The sequence below is a fragment of the Bufo bufo genome, chromosome 2 (assembly GCF_905171765.1).
Source record: "Bufo bufo chromosome 2, aBufBuf1.1, whole genome shotgun sequence".
NCBI classification, from domain to species: Eukaryota; Metazoa; Chordata; class Amphibia; order Anura; family Bufonidae; genus Bufo; species Bufo bufo.
Genome location: NC_053390.1, coordinates 412,472,263 through 412,492,678, shown reverse-complemented (window position 1 = coordinate 412,492,678; position 20,416 = coordinate 412,472,263). Strand labels below are relative to the sequence as shown.

The window sequence follows — 20,416 nt, the reverse complement described above, 5'->3', positions numbered from 1 at the left end:
CCAGCCATCGGCAGGCTGTACATGGCGGCCCATGGCGCCCTCTACATACGTCGCTCACCGGTGGTCAGTGATGCTGTAACGGCCCCTGTCTGCCTCAGTAACGGCGGTCACCTGACATACCCGGCTGAGGGCGGCTGGATCCACACGACCGCTCCCTGTCAGTTTCGTTTCCAGCTCCTGTGGATTCCCTTCACTTTCGTCTTCCCGGTCCCTCTGCCTCGTCCTGGACAGACGCCCGCCCACTGCCCGCCTCTACCACGTGTGCCCGGCGCCAGCCCTCCTCCAGAGATGGCGGCAGAGACGGACGGACCCCTACTGTACTGTGTCCTCTCACAGCAGGCAGTGGTGAAGTGACAGAGGTGTGAAAGTGAGGTGCGCTACCAACTGTCTGCCAAACACTGACCTGTGGGCACGCCCCGTCGTGTAAAACCACGCCCACAGCGTGCAAAGCCCAGAGTTCCCATCACCACATAGTGATACCAGCATTCCCAACACCACCCCATCACCACATACTGATACCAGCATTCCCAATACAAACACTGTATAAAGGCACAATAATACCGCCACCCCATCACCACATAGTGATACCAGCATTCCCAATAATAACACTGTATAAAGGCACAATAATACCGCTATACCATGACCACATAGTGATACCAGCATTCCCAATAATAACACTATATAAAGGCACAATAATACCGCCATACCATGACCACATAGTGATACCAGCATTCCCAATAATAACACTGTATAAAGGCACAATAATACCGCCACCCCATGACCACATAGTGATACCAGCATTCTCAATAATAACACTATATATGGCACAATAATACCGCCACCCCATGACCACATACTGAAACCAGCATTCCCAATAGTAACACTGTATAAAGGCACAATATTACCGCTATACCATGACCACATACTGATACCAGCATTCCCAATACAAACACTGTATAAAGGCACAATAATACCGCCACCCCATGACCACATACTGAAACCAGCATTCCCAATAGTAACACTGTATAAAGGCACAATAATACCGCTATACCATGACCACATAGTGAAACCGCATCTTTGGTGGCCCTGTTGAAGTGAATGGGTCAATGCACATAAGATCCGCACGAATTTCCATGTGCGTTTCTGAAACATATATGCACCAAAATCCGCAAATTCTAATTAGATGCAGTTTTCCACAGATCTCTCCCTTCATTGGAAAAGGGCGAAATTCTCCGCTAAAATCTGAAACATAGCTGACGTGCTGTGGATTTGGAAATCCGCACGGCAGGTCAATTTCTGCGCGGAAAAAATCTGCAAAGTCTACGTGAGATTTCTGTAATCTCATACTCTTTGCTGGTACTGTACTACACTGCGGTTTTTCTGTACGTAAATCCACATGGTAAAAACCCATATATTTGGCAACATGTGCAGGTGGTCTAATTGATATCCAGTCCATGAATGCGAGGAACCCAAGACGTCTGAGGAGCACATTCCTTACGAGATGTAGAAGGACATAAATCCATGAGGCACTTTCATTCCTGATCTCAGTGTGTCAACGGTGGTCATGTGTCAAAGGTGGTCATGTGTCAACGGTGGTCATGTGTCAACGGTGGTCATGTGTCAAAGGTGGTCATGTGTCAACGGTGGTCATGTGTCAAAGGTGGTCATGTGTCAACGGTGGTCATGTGTCAAAGGTGGTCATGTGTCAACGGTGGTCATGTGTCAAAGGTGGTCATGTGTCAACGGTGGTCATGTGTCAAAGGTGGTCATGTGTCAACGGTGGTCATGTGTCAACGGTGGTCATGTGTCAACGGTGGTCATGTGTCAAAGGTGGTCATGTGTCAAAGGTGGTCATGTGTCAACGGTGGTCATGTGTCAAAGGTGGTCATGTGTCAACGGTGGTCATGTGTCAAAGGTGGTCATGTGTCAACGGTGGTCATGTGTCAAAGGTGGTCATGTGTCAAAGGTGGTCATGACCTTGTATTCCCAGACTCTCCTATCCTTCTGAGATTTGAAATCCATTTTTAATACCAGGACTTTCGTGTCTGTAATGTATGGACAGGTCTTACATTTGCTCTGTATGCAGAGGAATGTTCCTGATGTTGTTGTAAAGGACAGTGATCTTCTGATAATGATGTTCTTAAGATTAGGGGGCTGCCTATAATACGGATTTCGAACCATCATCTTTATGTAGGATGTGGTCTCCAAGCAACCTTCCTTAGAATTTCCAGATTTGGGTTGTAGGTGACTACTTTTTTGTGTGTATTTGGGGTGGAAACTGTCCCATCTGAGGTATTCACAGCTAAGACAATGCCCCGTCAGAGGGGAAATAAACACGGATGGTATAAATGAATTATGTAGTCACAGGGTACCACCTGCCTTAAAACGTAGCCTTTATTATATCGTCCGTATAAAATAACTAACTACCATTATTATAAAAACACACAAAGAAAAGAAAAACAAAAACAAAATCGACACTTGATGGCTGGACTTGCAGTAGGTGCTCTGTTGTACAAAAGGGTCCCTAAAGACCAATCAGTTCTAGGCAGGATGACAACTGTTGAATTGGGCCTGTCCCTAGGAGTGGCCCTAAGATATTTAGTCCTGCCTAAAAAACGGAATAGCCGCCCCGATAAGGGCGATCCTGTGTTCAGGAACCTCCTGTATTGCCCTGGTTTTTCCCTGTTTGATGACAGTTCGGTCCCTTAGATGATGACCTGATCTAGATACAAAAAACAATGAAGATATATATACAGATTGTTCCACCATATAAGTGTCGTTACGGTAAGAGAGGAAGGGTATTCTGTGATACACATACACGGCTGCTACTTGATGCTCACATTGATGCACTCCTCCAGCGCAGCCGTCTTTTACGATGCCAACATGCACTATTGGTGTGAGTATATAATCCCAAAATGCACTATTGGTATAGATATATAATGCCAATTCCTACGCGTTTCCTCCATACCAATGACCTGGGCTCATCAGGGGATATTTCAGTTCAATAATCTGACAGGCATCAGTATTAACATGAATGGGACACAGTCTTCCTCATCATGGATGACATTACATTGAGATTGTCACCGGTGTCAGGCTGTCAGTCATTGCAGCCATATACTACCAATCAGTACTCTGGGTAATACAGTCAGAGAAAACAACAGCCATAGACAGCGTCAAAGCCCTATATAAACTTAGGGGCTAAATATAGTCCCTTTGTAGACACAGACATGTAGGCACGGTACCATATCCATTTATGCACTAATCAAGTGCCTGCCAATCTTATACAGCGGTATTCGCACTAGTCCGTTTGTGTGCACCATAACATAATAAATAATTATGGTCCTTATGGTACTTGCGTGTCCAGGGTGACTACATGGGGGTGGTTGCGAGATGCCGCAGCCCACCTTCTTCCGGCTTGGCCAGTGGTGGTCAGTGCCGGTGCCCCAATGGATCCAATGTGACCCCTTTAACAAGTGTTTTGTAGAATTTTTTTTATTTTGGGGGGGGGGAGCAGATCTTACTCCGGGCTTTTCTAAAAATCCTCCTGCCCTGTTGTGGAAATTGAGTCAGTACTTACTCCTCCGTGAGGCTGATTACGCCGTCTCCACCGCATTCCCTGCAGACTCTTCCGCTCAGGTAACGACTGGATGTGTTCCTGAGTCTTCCTGTTCGAGATCAGGACCCGAGTGAAAGACCCCGTTGTCAGTGTGAGCACATTGGAGACAACTGACTTGGCGGCCTGACAGAAGATTAAAGGGGTATTCCCATCTGAGACAATGGGGTCATATCGCTAGGATGTGCCCCCATTGTCTGATAGGAGTGGGTCCTAACTCTGGGACCCGCACCTATATCAAGAACGGAGCAGGGAAAGTAGTTTCCCCAGGTCCGGCCACCACCAAGTGCTGCTCCCATTGAAGTGAATGGGAGCGCACAGCATTTGCGCAGCCACCGCTCCCATGGATGCAAATGACACCATTCATTAAATAACAATTTCTTAGCAACTAATAAATAAAGACAAACAATGCGTTGTGGAATAAAAATGGCCGCAATGCTTTATTAAGGGTAATCTTAAAATACATCCTTTAATAAATAAATGAATCCACAATTACAACCAACAGTTCATTAAATAAACCCTTTTGAAATTGTAATAATCACCGAAATCCACTCAGCAATAGTGGAGTGACACAGCCCCTCTAACAAAGCAAAGCGACAAAAGCATAAAAGCAGGGAGGGCGGGGAGACGATCTTGAAAACTGGCCCAGAAGCGCCGCCGCACCTGCAATATAAAGACCGGGCACTTCCCGCCACAGCGATAGCCACCAACCAGAGTCCCTGAATCCCCTCAGCAACAGCAGCGGCCAACCAGCTGAGGCCCCAGCTGTCACCACGGGTCACAGGTAAATCAAAACAATGTCCTAGCGATATACCCCAATTGTCGGAGATGGGAATACCCCTTTAAGTACTGACCAAACTCTCCTCCAACAATAGAGCAGGAGGCGATTGTATTTTTTTTAAAGGCTGGAGAACCCCTTTAAGGGCTATTGTGGAATATGAAATTCACTACTCAATACTCCGCATTTCTTTTTCTGGCGTTTCCCTAATAGTCATCTCTGATTTAGCTTGTTAGGCTACGTTCACACTGGCGTTTTGGCTTTCCGTTTCTGAGATCTGTTCAGGGCTCTCACAAGCGGTCCAAAATAGATCAGTTTTGCCCTAATGCATTCTGAATGGAAGAGGATCCGCTCAGAATGCATCAGTTTGCCTCCGTTTAGTCACCATTCCGCTCTGGAGGCCGACACCAAAACGCTGCTTGCAGCATTTTTCTGTCCGTCCTGGGATGCGGAGTGAGACGAATCCGTCCTGGCACACAATGTAAGTCAATGGGGACTGATCCGTTTTCACTGACACAATAGAAAACGGATCCGTCCCCATTGACTTTCAATGGAGTTCATGACGGATCCGTCTTGGCTATGTTACAGATGATACAAACGGATCCGTTCATGACGGATGCACGCGGTTGTATAATAGTAACAGATCCGTTTTTGCAGATCCATGACGGATCCATCCAAAACGAGAGTGTGAAAGTAGCCTTACAAACATAACCGTAAAAATAGGGCTCCAAAAATGCTTGAAATTCATTGCATTTTTTCTGGCAATAAAAAAACTGCAGGAAAGAAATGTGGTGAAAGGAGACCTTGACTTGACAATGTTCATGGTATCTCTTTGCTATCTTTTAGCAGCAAATAAATGACCAAACCTTAAACTGTGCTGTATGAACAGGGTCTAATTGTATTACTTTATCTGGGATACTTTATGAAGGCGTCTGGGCGTTCATTTGTGTAGTCAGCACGTGGCCCCTTCTCAGCCGGTCTCCAGTGTCAGAGGTGGTCCATTATGGCTCCGGCCTGTCTGCCCTGACATTACATTACAAAAGATGCTGACGACTTTCACACATTAGGCTACTTTCACACCTGCGTTAGGTGCGGATCCGTCTGGTATCTGCACAGACGGATCCGCACCTATAATGAAAACGCTTGTATCCGTTCAGAACGGATCAGTTTGCATTATTCTTTTTAAAAAAAGTCTAAGTCAAAACCATTGAAAGTCAATGGGGGACGGATCCGTATTCAACTGCACCATATTGTGTCAGTGAAAACGGATCCGTCCCCATTGACTTACATTGTAAGTCAGGACGGATCCGTTTGGCTGCAAGCAGCGTTCTGGTGTCCGCCTCCAGAGCGGAATGGAGACTGATCGGAGGCAAACTGATGCATTCTGAACGGATCCTTATCCTTTCAGAATGCATTGGGGCTCAACTGATCTGTTTTGAACCGTTTGTGAGAGCCCTGAAACGGATCTCACAAACGGAATTCAAAACGCCAGTGTTAAAGTAGCCTTAGCTTTACCACGTGCTGCGGAGCTGATCGGCATAGAGAGATACTACAATGTAAGCAGCAGTTGTGCACTTTGATGGATTCTAGTCAGAAATATGGTAGGAGACATCTCAGTAGTGTCAGAAACCTTGCATCATTTTATAAGTTGACAAAAATCGGTCAAATTTATCAAAACGGCACAAACTTGTTCATATATTCGGCACCACTTGCTAGGCATGTTAGAAAGCTTGGTCTTTAATCCACCTCCCAGCGGCTGTTCGGCCTAGGAGCTGATAACATTGGTTAGATGTGGAGCCCAGCTAAAAAACTAAAAACTGCCCTCTAGCCCACTGTTCCTGCACCGCCGTTGCATTCACGGATGTATCTGGTCTCTGCCGGACCAGAAGTAGATTGGTCCCATGGGTGCTGTGGCCAGTCACTGACTTCAGAGTTTGCTAGACTGGCACATCACTGCTCGTTCTAGCACATAAATATAAAAATTGCGTGAGGCGCCAACTGTTCAGAAGAACAGCATTATCATTGTATAGGGAAGACCAGAAGCCATGTAAACCATATGGAAGTCAAATCCCATAGAATGAAAATATAAAAAATAATAAAATCTGTATAGATCCGTAAGTAGAGGTGGATCAAATATGGCCAGGTTATCGTTAAAAAGTATGGACACAAAGAAAAGCCAATACAGGAAGAATGACTTGCGTGTGCAAGATAAACGTTAGGCTACTTCCACACTAGCGTTTTGGCTTTCCGTTTGCGAGATCCGTTCAGGGCTCTCACAAGCGGTCCAAAACGGATCAGTTTTGCCCTAATGCATTCTGAATGGAAGAGGATCCGCTCAGAATGCATCAGTTTGCCTCCGTTCCGTACATTCCGCTTTGAAGGGCGGACACCAAAATGCCGCTTGCAGCGTTTTTCTGTCCGCTTGACGAATCTAAGCCAAACGGATCCGTCCTGGCACACAATGTCAGTCAATGGGGACGGATTTGTTTTCTCTGACACAATCTGTCACAATGGAAAACGGATCCGTCCCCCATTGACTTTTAGTGGTGTTCAAAAAGGATCCGTCATGGCTATAGAAGACATAATACAACTGGATCCGTTCATGACGGATGCATGCGGTTGTATTATTGTAACGGAAGCGTTTTTGCAGGATCTGCAAAAAACGCTAGTGTGAAAGTAGCCTTAAGACACTTGCCACCCTAGCCTCCCTCGCTGAGGTCGCCTATCATTTGTACACACCAAGTCCGGATAGAAGATGGACCACCGGACTTTAATATTAAAGGTGCTTTTATTTAGAAGAAGCTCGACGCGTGTCGGGGAACCAATATCTTCCCCTTCCTCAGGAGCATATGTGACCGCTGAGGCCACATGTTCCTGCATCGGTCACAGGAACATACCACTTCTGGTCTGGCGGGAACTGGAAGCAGCCAGTAACAGGGCACCAGTGTCAACTAGTGGGGTTGTCAGCTTCTAGGCCTCACCACCCCTTTAAAGGGGTTCTCCAGGAATGATTTAAAGTGGCTTCAAGCAGCCTGTACTAGAATTGCAGCACCCCAGAATAGGGTACTTGTAAACTTTTAATATATTAATGCCTTGTTAAAGGGGTTGTCTGGGAGACATGCCGGGAACGGTCAGACAAAAAACGGTTTCTCTCTCTATGTCGGAGCAGCCTGCTGGAGAGCACAGCCGCAGAAGTGAAACTAGCCTAAGAGTATGTTCACATAGGGTACTAACCGCAGCCCAAAAAAATCTGTGTGTTACAGATTGTCAGCAGATTTCACCATATGCACATGACCATATTTTCGGTCTGCATCCAGTCCGCTTTATTTGCCGATTGGATGCAGACCTAATCATTTAAATGGGGCCACCAAAAAGGAGGCCCTCACACCACGTGCTGTCCGCATCCGCATCCGTTTGTCTAGCAAATAATCCGCACCCGTTTGTCTAGCAAAAATATAGAATATATACCATCCCTGTCCATTTTTTGGACAAGGGTTGGACATTTCTACAGGAGTAAAAAAAAATGGTGGCTGGTCTCCTCATCCACATCAATTTTTGCATTGGTATACACTACACTTTGCGGCTACTGTAAAATGCTTTTCTGCAGCAGAAAACCTGCAGCATATATGCTAATCAATGAATCCTCCAATCTCTACCAGTCATACCCCACAAATACACGCCGGAGACAGGAAAAAGACAGATCAAAGCTGGTGTAAAGAAAAACTGGCTTACTTGCCCATAGCAACCAATCAGATTCCACCTTTCATTTTTCACAGCTGCTTTGGGAAATGAAAGGTAGTATCTGATTGGTTGCTATGGGCAACTAAGTCAGTTTTCCTTTACACCAGTTTTGATAAATCTCCCCCAGTATGTTTCCTTTCTTTGTAGGTTTTATTGTTTTGGAGCAGCTGCTAGTGGAGTCTGGGAGGATTCCCAGTGTATCCATCCTTACCCCCTTCAATGTGCCGTTTACGCCGGGTGAGGCGGCCCAGGACGTTTTGCAGGGCTTTAGGAAGGGTAGCGTGCCTTTGCTTTGCATCACGACGCTCCTTCCTCCAACTAGAACGGCCGGAATAGCTCCTGTGGCCTGTCTCACGGTAGGGGCCGCTGTAGCGCCGAGGAGTGGGATGGCGCTCTGCGCATGTGTAAAACTTTAACTTTGAGTCTTGAAAGATCTGAAGAGGGAAGTGTGCTGTCCGCATCTGTTGTTTTGTTCCGGGGCCCAGCAAAAAATATAGAGCATGTCCTATATTTGTGCGCAATCGTGGACAAGACTAGGCATTCCTATAATGGGCCCGCCAGTTCTGTTTTGCAAATTGCGGAATGCACACGGATCGGCATTCGTGTTTTTTTTGTCTCAGATAACCCTTTAAGGGCTCTTTCACACGAGTGTATCCCAGCTTTATGTCAGTATGATTCCATTACAGAAAGGTCAGGCAGAGGCACACAGCATTATTAATCATGATAATGCCCTGCCCTTCTGTACTTCAGACCGCACAATCACTCTCTCAGACGGCATATGATTCCTGCAAGGGACATGCTCATGTGAAAGAGCCCTAAAGGTGGGACTTCTTGCAAGTTTGGGGAAGTGCGCTGACATATTCTGCAGCACTTTACAGACATTAGCATCACGCTGTCCCCAATGGGGCTCACAATCTAAGTTCCCTATCAGCCTTTGGAGTGTGGGAGGAAACCCACGCAGGGAGAACATACAAACTCCATGCAGATGTTGTCCTTGGTCAGAGTTGAACCTAAGACCCCAGCGCTGCAAGGCACCAGTGCTAACCACTGAGCCACCATTTATTGACCCCTTCCCCGCCATATCCCTACATCCCACTGCCACCAATGGTTCATTAACCCTTTACCTGCCATATCTCTTCATTCCCTACAATAAGATTAACCCCTCCTAGCCTGCCATTGACCCTATCATACCCTGCATTATACCCCTGCAGCGTTAATCCTTCACTGCCTCATTGTAATCCTCCCTGCTGCTTTGGGGATTAACTCTTTCATTGCCCATATTTCCCTGCCTGGTGTGTCTTACAATTAACCCTTTGTTCCCCTTGTTTAGGGACAATTTAGTAATAGGTGGGTAGGGGCTATTATATGTGTAAGTGTGTGTTAGTTCATTTGCGTGGGATTAGTGATATTTAGAGGTATTGTGGGTTGTATAGTCTTATTGTATTAAAAATATAGTGTTTGTGTGTATATATATATATATATATATATACAGTGTATATATATATATATATATATGTATATATATATATATATATATATATACAGTATACAGTACAGACCAAAAGTTTGGACACACCTTCTCATTCAAAGAGTTTTCTTTATTTTCATGACTATGAAGGCATCAAAACTATGAATTAACACATGTGGAATTATATACATAACAAACAAGTGTGAAACAATTGAAAATATGTCATATTCTAGGTTCTTCAAAGTAGCCACCTTTTGCTTTGATTACTGCTTTGCACACTCTTGGCATTCTCTTGATGAGCTTCAAGAGGTAGTCCCCTGAAATGGTCTTCCAACAGTCTTGAAGGAGTTCCCAGAGATGCTTAGCACTTGTTGGCCCTTTTGCCTTCACTCTGCGGTCCAGCTCACCCCAAACCATCTCGATTGGGTTCAGGTCCGGTGACTGTGGAGGCCAGGTCATCTGGCGCAGCACCCCATCACTCTCCTTCATGGTCAAAAAGCCCTTACTTTCAAAGTTTTCCCAATTTTTCGGCTGACTGACCTTCATTTCTTAAGTAATGATGGCCACTCGTTTTTCTTTACTTAGCTGCTTTTTTCTTGCCATAATACAAATTCTAACAGTCTATTCAGTAGGACTATCAGCTGTGTATCCACCTGACTTCTCCTCAAAGCAACTGATGGTCCCAACCCCATTTATAAGGCAAGAAAACACACTTAATAAACCTGACAGGGCACACCTGTGAAGTGAAAACCATTTCAGGGGACTACCTCTTGAAGCTCATCAAGAGAATGCCAAGAGTGTGCAAAGTAGTAATCAAAGCAAAAGGTGGCTACTTTGAAGAACCTAGAATATGACATATTTTCAGTTGTTTCACACTTGTTTGTTATGTATATAATTCCACATGTGTTAATTCATAGTTTTGATGCCTTCAGTGTGAATCTACAATTTTCATAGTCCTGAAAATAAAGAAAACTCTTTGAATGAGATGGTGTGTCCAAACTTTTGGTCTGTACTATATATATACTGTATATACAGTGTGTATATATATATACAGTACAGACCAAAAGTTTGGACACACCTTCTCATTCAAAGAGTTTTCTTTATTTTCATGACTATGAAAATTGTAGATTCACACTGAAGGCATCAAAACTATGAATTAACACATGTGGAATTATATACGTAACAAACAAGTGTGAAACAACTGAAAATATGTCATATTCTAGGTTCTTCAAAGTAGCCACCTTTTGCTTTGATTACTGCTTTGCACACTCTTGGCATTCTCTTGATGAGCTTCGATAGGTAGTCCCCTGAAATGGTTTTCACTTCACAGGTGTGCCCTGTCAGGTTTAATAAGTGGGATTTCTTGCCTTATAAATGGGGTTGGGACCATCAGTTGCTTTGAGGAGAAGTCAGGTGGATACACAGCTGATAGTCCTACTGAATAGACTGTTAGAATTTGTATTATGGCAAGAAAAAAGCAGCTAACTAAAGAAAAACGAGTGGCCATCATTACTTTAAGAAATGAAGGTCAGTCAGTTAGCCGAAAAATTGGGAAAACTTTGAAAGTAAGGGCTATTTGACCATGAAGGAGAGTGATGGGGTGCTGCGCCAGATGACCTGGCCTCCACAGTCACCGGACCTGAACCCAATCGAGATGGTTTGGGGTGAGCTGGACCGCAGAGTGTGAAAATATTTAATTAATTCAGATCTAGGATGTGTTATTTTTGTGTTCCCTTTATTTTTTTGAGCAGTGTATATATTGTGACACAGTGAGGAGTTGTGTCTGGCAAGGTAGGTATTTTCCTCCCAGCATGTGCAGCTGGGCTGGTTTCCAGCCAGGTGAGGTCAAATACCGAACCGGAGTTTAAGTGCCGGTCCGAGTTTTGGCAGCACCTGGCTGTCCTTAAATAGGCAGCTGGGATCAGCAGAGAGGTCAGCAGAGAGGTGCGGGAGGTACCCCAGGCCTCTACTGGGTTATCGCCCTTCAAACTGCTATATGGCAGACACCCTCACGGTCTCTTGGACGTGGCCAAAGAGGCGTGGGAACAACAACCCACTCCACATAAAAGTGTAATTGAGTACGTTACCCAGATACAAGATCGGATAGAGACAGCGTTGCCTCTTTTTAGGGAGCATATGGAGGCAGCTCAGCGAGCCCAGAGTCTGGTCTATAGTCGGCAGGCTCGGTCCGGATCTTTAACCCGGGTGATCGGGTATTGGCAGGGCCGTCTTTGCCGCAGGGCAAAAGGGGCAGCTGCCCCGGGCCCAGTTGCTCCTGGGGGCCCAAGGGAGCTCCGTTTCCCGACTCCCATTCACTAGTGACTGCATCACTAGATTAAAACATTCGGGGCCTGGGCCCCTGATGTTTTGTCCCAGGCCCCGAATGTCCTGCCTGCCTGCTAGATACAACTGTATTGCCGTACACAGAACGGCAATACAATTGAATCTAATACACTGGGTGTAGAGGTGAAGGACCTGTGGTGACATCACAGGTCATGTGATCAGCAAAACAGGCTGTGATAGGATGACCTAGATGATGTCACCATCATGTGACCAGTGCAGGATTGGACCGGAGTGAAGAGGGGAAGGAGCCTAATGCTGATGTCTGTATATGAGGACTGGAGAGGTAAGTGAAGGGACAGGGAGAGGCAGAGCAATGCTGGGGGTTGTAGTTATTTAACTGGGATGTATGTTAGGGCTGAAGGGAGGGATGTTATTGACATGGAACTGTGTGCTTGAGGTGGCTGGGGGAGGGAGTGATGTTATTTACATGGGACTGTATGTTGAAAGTGGATGGTGGGGGGGAATGATGTTTATGTACATGGGACTTAATGTTTAGGCTACGTTCACACTTGCGTTTGGGGATCCGCTTGTGAGATCTGTTTCAAGGCTCTCACAAGCAGCCCCAAATGGATCAGTTTAACCCCAATGCATTCCGAATGGATGCAGATCCATTCTGAATGCATTCGTTTGGCTCCGTACAGCCCCCCGTTCCGTTTTGGAGGCGGACCCCAAAATGCTGCAAGCAGCGTTTTTGTGTCTGCATGGCCTTGCGGAGCCAAACGGATCCGTCCTGACTTACAATGTAAGTAAATGGGGACGGATCCCTTTGCATTGACACAAAATGGTGCAATTGTTAACGGATCCGTCCCCCATTGACTTTCAATGTAAGTCAGGATGGATCCGTATTGGGACTTAGAAATTCAAATCTAATACAAACGAATCGGTCCTGAACGGATGCATTAGTTTGTATTATCGGTGCGGATCCGTCCTGTACAAGTACAGGACAGATCCGCACGAACGCAAGTGTGAAAGTAGCCTTAGGCTGGGTTCACACGAGCGGAGTAAATTCTCCGTGAAAGAGTGCCAAGACCCGATGCAGACTGCAGAGGCACGGAGCATTAACATGACTGATAATGCTCCGTGCCTCTCTGTGATCTCTTTACTACGAAACAGTGACAACTGTAATTTCGTAGTAAAGAGGTCACAGAGAGGCACGTAGCATTATCAGTCATGTTAATGCTCTGTGCCTCTGCAGTCTGCATCGGGTCTTGGCACTCTTTCACGGAGCGGATGCCACGCACGGCATCCGCTCGTGTGAACCCAGCCTTAGGGGGTGATGCTTACATGGGATTGTGCGTTGGAGGCGGCTGGGGAGGAGGTGATGTTATTTACATGGGACTGTATGGTGGAGGGAGGATTATAACTGCAGGGGGCACTGCAGATCCAGGGGACATTATAGGCGGTCTTATTACTACTGGGGGCTCTATAGGAGGGTCTTATAGATCCGCCTTATTTCTACTAAGCGCACTATGGGGGCCTTATTACTACTACTGAGGGGTCTGTAGGGAGCTTTATTACCACTGGGGGAACAATAGGGGGCCTTATTTCTACTGGGGGGCTCTGTGAGGGTATTATTAATATGGGAGGGCTCTTCTAATATTGGGGGCATTGTTGAGGAGCATTATCACGGTTGGGGCAGTGTTACTAATGAGGACACTCTAGAAGGGAATTACTATTGGTGGGACTATGAGGAGCACTATTACTATGGGGGGCAGTAATGTTTCTTCAGGATAGTATTTGGGGAGGGGCAGGGGCGTAACTAAAGGATCATGGGCTCCGATGCAAGAGTTCAGCTTGGGCGCCCCTTCCCTCAGTGCTTTGTGTGTCTTCTTATGCGGCACAAGTGTCTTTGGGCCCCTTCATGGTCCTGGGCCCGGTAGCGACTGCTACCTCTGCACCCCCTATAGCTACACCCCTGGGGGGGCACAGCAAGCAGCAGGATAACACTATGGGGACTCCAGTTGGGGGATAATGATAGAATGTGAGGAAGCTAAGATGTCTGTGTGTCACACTCTGCAGAGACGAGGCGGCTGAGAGAAGTTGTCCAGACCGAGTGGAGAAGATTATGAGAGAGAAGATCTACAGAGAAGATGATGACAGAGAGGAGACGTCACCTAGAGGCCCTGGACGTGACAGGTAAGTGCTGCTGTATAGAAAGTACAGCAAAGTGGGGGGGGGGGGGGGGGGGGGGGCAGGATCCAGGGGGCCCAAGTAAATTCTTGCCCAGGGTCCAATCAACATTAAAGACGGCCCTGGGTATTGGTTCTGTTGCCGACCGTGAACAGTAAGTTCCTGACTAGGTGGCAGGGGCCCTACGAGGTACTCAAGCAAATTGGAGATGTAAACTACAAGGTACACCAGCCAGCCAGCCAGAGCGGCGAAAGCCGGAGCAGGTTTACCATGTGAATTTACTCAAACCGTGGAAAGATAGGGAAACCTGTACAGAAGACAGCCTGTGGCCGGTTTTTCTGGGAGTAGAGGTACCGGCCCCTCTGTCTGATGCAAGAGAGGCGGCTGCCACAGTGAAAATTGCTGACAGCCTCTCCTCTAAACAGACTCAGGAGGCCAGGGAGTTTGTTAGTCGGAACACGATGTGTTCTCGGACCTCCCTGGACGCACTTCCATAATCTAGCATGACATTGTCACTGAGCCTCAGGCAAGAGTCAGATTAAAACCTTACCGGGTACCCGAGGCTCACCGGCAAGCCATATCGGAGGAGGTGCAGCTAATGTGGCAGCTAGACGTCATTGAGGAGTCAAAAAGTGAGTGGGCCAGTCCTATAGTATTGATACCCAAGCCGGACGGGACGTTGCAGTTTTGTAACTACTTTCGAAAACTTAACGAGGTTTCCTAATTCGATGCGTATCCCATGCCCTGGGTGGATGAGCTCATCGAGAGGTTAGGACAAGCCCGGTATTTTTCTGTTTTGGACCTCACTAAGGGGTACTGTCAGGTGCCCTTAACGGAGGCTGCCAAATGGAAAACTGCCTTCATCACGCCTGAGGGGCTGTATCAATATAAGGTCTTACCCTTTGGTATGCATGGCGCCCCCGCCCCTTTTTACAGCGACTAATGGACATTGTGCTTTGACCACATTGTCGGTACTCTTCGGCTTACCTGGACGATATTGTCATCCACAGTACCGACTGGGGAAGTCACCTACCCCAAGTGCAGGCTGTAGTGGAGTCCCTTCGGCAAGCTGGCCTAACCGCTAACCCAAACAAATGTGCGATAGGGTTAGTAGAGACTAAGTACCTGGGGTATGTCATTGGGCGCAGAGTCATCAAACCCCAAGTGAACAAAATAGAGGAGATATGGAATTGGCCCCGACCACGTCACCACTAGGCAAATAAAGTCATTCCTGGGAATGGTGGGCTATTACTTGAGGTTTGTTCCCCACTTTGCTACTCTAGCCGTGCCCTTGACAGGGCTCTTGAAGGGACGAAAATCAGTGATGGTTCGCTGGGATGATCGGGCGGAAAAGGCTTTTGCCGCTTAGAAGTCGGCCCTGTGTGGGTGACTGGTTTTGGTGTTACCCGACTTCAAGAGGGAGTTTGTGGTACAAACGGATGCCTCCGAAGTAGGCCTCGTGCTGTTCTGTCTCAGGAAGTCAACGGGGAGGACAGGGGCGTAGCTAGAAATGCATGGGCCCCATAGCAAAAAAAATTTATGGGCCCCCCCTTCATAACAGTGTCCCTGACAGTGACTGACCCCCAACAGGGGGTGGAGGCCGACAACTCTTGTAAGACGGACCCCGCGTTCCTTATGTAAGTGAGCTTAAAGGGAACCTGTCACCAAAAAATCACTTATTAAGCTGTTAATAGTACCTTATAGTGCTGCATAGTAGTTTCCTAATGCACTTTTTCTTCATTTAGCCTCCTTGAGAAATCGATGTTTTATTCAGCCGCTGCCCCGTGCTTCAAGTCAGGTTTGAAGTCAAGGGGGCAGCGGCCTAGGCGTCTCCAATCCTGCTCTTCCCGCCGCCTTTATTGACACGCCGGATCTCAGTGCCGGGACCGCGCTCCCAGCCCGCATGCGCTGTAAAGGGCTGCTGTATCCTGTAGCACGATCCCGGCTCCGGCTCGTACACTCAGCCGGCTTCAGTTTCGCTACTGCGCATGCGCCCGCCAGCCTTACATACTAGCGCAGTTACAGAAGATGCTGGGCGCATGCGCAGTAGCGAAACTGAAGCCGGCTGAGTGTACGAGCCGGAGCCGGGATCGCGTTACAGGCTACAGCAGCCCTTTACTGCGCATGCTGGCTGGGAGCGCGGTCCCGGCACTGAGATCCGGCGTGTCAATAAAGGCGGCGGGGAGAGCAGGATTGGAGACGCCTAGGCCGCTGCCCCCTTGACTTCAAACCTGACTTGAAGCAGGGGGCAGCGACTGAATAAAACATTGATTTCTCAAGGAGGCTAGATGCGGCTAAATGAAGAAAAAGTGCATTAGGAAACTACTATGCAGCACTATAAGGTACTACATACTAGTACATACTTTGCACAAGTTTATTATTTACAACTTAAAGGGAACCTGTCACCAAAAAAATCGCTTATTAAGCTGTTAATAGTATTTTTTGGTGACAGGTTCCCTTTAAGTTGTAAATAATAAACTTGTGCAAAGTATGTACTAGTATGTATACTACTATCTAATAATCCTTATCTATCACTTGACACTTCACTTACTTACTGGGAACAGTCAGGACTCCTCTCCACGCCAGTCTTTTTCTTTTTACTGTGGCAGACTGCTGGCAGTGCACAAAAGATCAGAATCCATTCACTTCTGTATTGATGACACATCCTGAAGATCAATTAGGCACACTGGGCGCGGGGGGGCGGGCAGGCAGGCTCCCGCTCTTCACATTCAAAATAGGCAGCCGGCGGCAGCGTAACGTGACGTCATTCACTCCGTCACGCCGCACGTGCATGGCTGGCAGTGCAGGAGGCGGAGCACAGGGGTGTGATTAGGCTGTGCCCAGGCACACCCCGTGCGCACGCCTATGGGTACGCCCCTGTTCCGGCCCCCTCCACCACCTACCTCATCTTCTGCCCCGGGCCCGCCTGCTCCAGTCCTGAGTCCTGACTTGACGCAGCTTCCCCCCAGCCAGGCCTGAGCCGCGGACCGCCCACGCCCCACCCACTACATTGGGCGGGCGGGCGGGCCTGGCTGCCAGTGCCTGTGTTAAAAAAAATAAAAAAAAGAATGCGATCCGGACGGGCCCCCAGTGGCGTAGGGCCCCATAGCCACTGCTATGGTTGCTATGGCGATCCCTACGCCACTGGGGGAGGAGCATACCGTTGTCTTCCTAAGCCGCAAGCTCATCCCAGCTAAAACCAGTTACAGTATAGTGGAGAGAGAGTGCCTGGCTATCAAGTTGGCACTTGAGTCTCTCCGCTACTATTTGTTGGGGAGAAAGTTCTGCCTGGTGACCGAGCACTCCCCTCTCAAGTGGATGAGCCAGGCCAAAGACAGGAATGCCCGGGTCACCAGATGTTTTTTGTCTCTGAAGAATTTTAAGTTCTCGGTAGAACACAGAGCAGGCCGGTTGCGGGGAAACGCGGATGCCCTGTCCCGGGTGCATTGTCTGCAGTGTGTCTACCCCCTCAGAGTTGAACAAAGGGGGGGGGGTTATGCGACACAGGGAGGGGTTGTGTCTGGCAAGGTAGGTATTTTCCTCCCAGCATGTGCGGCTGGGCTGGTTTCCAGCCAGGTGAGGTCAAATACCGAACCGGAGTTTAAAAACCGATCCGGGTTTTAGCAGCACCTGGCTGTCCTTAAATAGGCAGCTGGGCTCAGTAGAGAGGTCTCTGTTTTTGGGATCTGAGGCTTTGTGCCATGCTGGAGGGCTGAGAGCCGCACGCTGGGGAAACTGGCCCCCTAAAGCTTGCTGTGGACTAGAGGCTGAACTGCCTGCAAGGTGACTTGTGTTATATGAACTTTCCATTGTGTGTGAATTAACACCAAGACTGCAAAGTTGCTTGCTGTTTTGTGCAATTGCCTCAAGTGTGAATAAACACTGACGTTTTGAGTTAAGAACTTGTATTTTGCCTCTGTACTGCGCCCGCTTACCCTATCTACCAGAGCAAAATCCCACAATATATATATATATATATATATATATATATACAGTTGTGTTCAAAATTATTTAACCCCCACTGAAATTGAGTGTTTTGGCCAGTTTGACATTGATTTTGATCATTTCAGTCATCTTGTTTACGATTAAATCAAACAGGCACTTGTAAGTCAGACAAATATAACATAACATTTATAATGAAATAACCACAAATGTCTCTTCTGTGCTCACATCATTATCAGTTTTATTCAACCCCCAAGTGACATTCAATCTTAGTACTTAGTACAACATCCTTTTCCAGTTATAACAGCATTTAAACGTGAAGCATAGCTTGACACAAGTGTCTTGCAGCGATCTACGGGTATCTTCGCCCATTCTTCATGGGCAAAAGCCTCCAGTTCAGTCACATTCTTAGGCTTGCGCGCTGCAACTGCTTTCTTTAAGTTCCACCAGAGGTTCTCAATCGGATTTAAGTCTGGTGACTGCGATGGCCACTTCAAAATGTTTCAGCCTTTAAAGGGAATCTGTCACCAGCATATTATCAATTTTTTTTTTTCATGAATCCATGTGTAATAAACTACCTTATATCCAGATGTCTTGTTCTTTTTATTGCGAGTCTTGTCATTTCTTCATAAAAAGGCTTTTTGTGATATGCAAATCAAGCTGTAAGGAGCCCAGAGGGGCGTTCTTCTTTCTCCACGGTGCCCAGGAACGCCCCTCTGAAGTGCCGTGCCCGCCGAAATTTGAAAACGAATACCTCCTACAAGTTCAGCTAAATCGCCTCCCAGAGGCGCGGCTGAGTGCTCAAACCCCCTCCCCCCCCAGCGCTGCGCTCTGCGGCAAACACCCCGAACCTCCTCTCGCCGCATCCTAAATCCCGCGCAGGCGCAGTGCCGGCGATTTCCTGCGCCTGCGCAATGATAAAAAGACTGAGGGCAACAGCGTCACTGGGACCGGCGCATGCCCAGTGACGCTGTTGAAGCTGTTGCCCTCAGTCTTTTTATCATTGCGCAGGCGCAGGAAATCACCGGCACTGCGCCTGCGCGGGATTTAGGATGCGGCGAGAGGAGGTTCGGGGTGTTTGCCGCAGAGCGCGGCGCTGGGGGGGAGGGGGTTTGAGCACTCAGCCGCGCCTCTGGGAGGCGATTTAGCTGAACTTGTAGGAGGTATTCGTTTTCAAATTTCGGCGGGCACGGCACTTCAGAGGGGCGTTCCTGGGCACCGTGGAGAAAGAAGAACGCCCCTCTGGGCTCCTTACAGCTTGATTTGCATATCACAAAAAGCCTTTTTATGAAGAAATGACAAGACTCGCAATAAAAAGAACAAGACATCTGGATATAAGGTAGTTTATTACACATGGATTCATGAAAAAATTTTTTTGATAATAGCCATGCTCTAGTGGACTTGGAGGTATGCTTGGGATCATTGTCCTGTTGAAAGGTCCAACGTCTCCCAAGCCTCAGGTTTGTGACGGACTGCATCACATTTTCATCCAATATCTCCTGGTACTGAAGAGAATTCATGGTACCTTGCACACGCTGAAGCTTCCCTGTACCTGTAGAAGCAAAACAGCCCCAAAGCATGATTGATCCCCCGCCATGCTTCACAGTAGGCAAGGTGTTCTTTTCTTCATAGGCCTTGTTCTTCCTCCTCCAAACATAGCGTTGATCCATGGGCCCAAACAGTTCTAATTTTGTTTCATCAGTCCACAGAACACTATCCCAAAACTTTTGTGGTTTGTCCACATGACTTTTGGCATACTGCAGTCGACTCTTCTTATTCTTTGGAGACAGCAAGGGGGTGCGCCTGGGAGTTCTGGCATGGAGGCCTTCATTACGCAGTGTGCGCCTTATTGTCTGAGCTGAAACTTCAGTACCCACATCTGACAAATCTTTTTTCAGTTCCTCAGTAGTCACACGGGGACTTTTCTCCACTTTGCGCTTCAGGTAGCGCACCGCAGTCAAAGTCAGCATCTTCTTTCTGCCACGACCAGGTAGCGTTTCAACAGTGCCCTTTGCCTTGAATTTGCGAATGATGCTTCCTATGGTGTCTCTTGGTATGTTTAACATATTTGCAATCTTCTTATAGCCATTGCCCTTCCCGTGAAGAGAAATCACCTCTTCTCTTGTCTTCCTGGACCATTAGGTGGGGCTGAGTATCACAGTCCTTTTAAATCTGCCTAATTGGCGCTTATTATGCTTGATTGCTGCTCCTTGACATCCACAGGTGTTTTCAATACCTGATCGAAAACACTTGAATGAACCTCTGTTCTTAAGAGTGGTAGTCTTTAAGGGGTTGAATAATTGTGTCAATGAAGAAATCACAAAAAAAACCCATTTAATACTGTATTACAAAAACAATTGATGTCATTTTAGTTGCATTTGGTTCTTTAAAAAGTCCTTGT

General features: G+C 47.3%; 1 protein-coding gene across 1 annotated transcript in view; it reads right to left on the bottom strand.

Annotated features, from left to right (window-relative positions):
* Nucleotides 1–342, bottom strand: part of TDRD7 (tudor domain containing 7) — a 56,107-nt gene extending 55,765 nt beyond the window's left edge. Inside the window, exon 1 of the mRNA XM_040417283.1 lies at nt 59–342. The gene's annotated coding sequence lies outside the window, so the exon portion shown is untranslated. The remainder of the gene's footprint in view (nt 1–58) is intronic.
* Between the last annotated feature and the right edge of the window lie 20,074 nt (nt 343–20,416).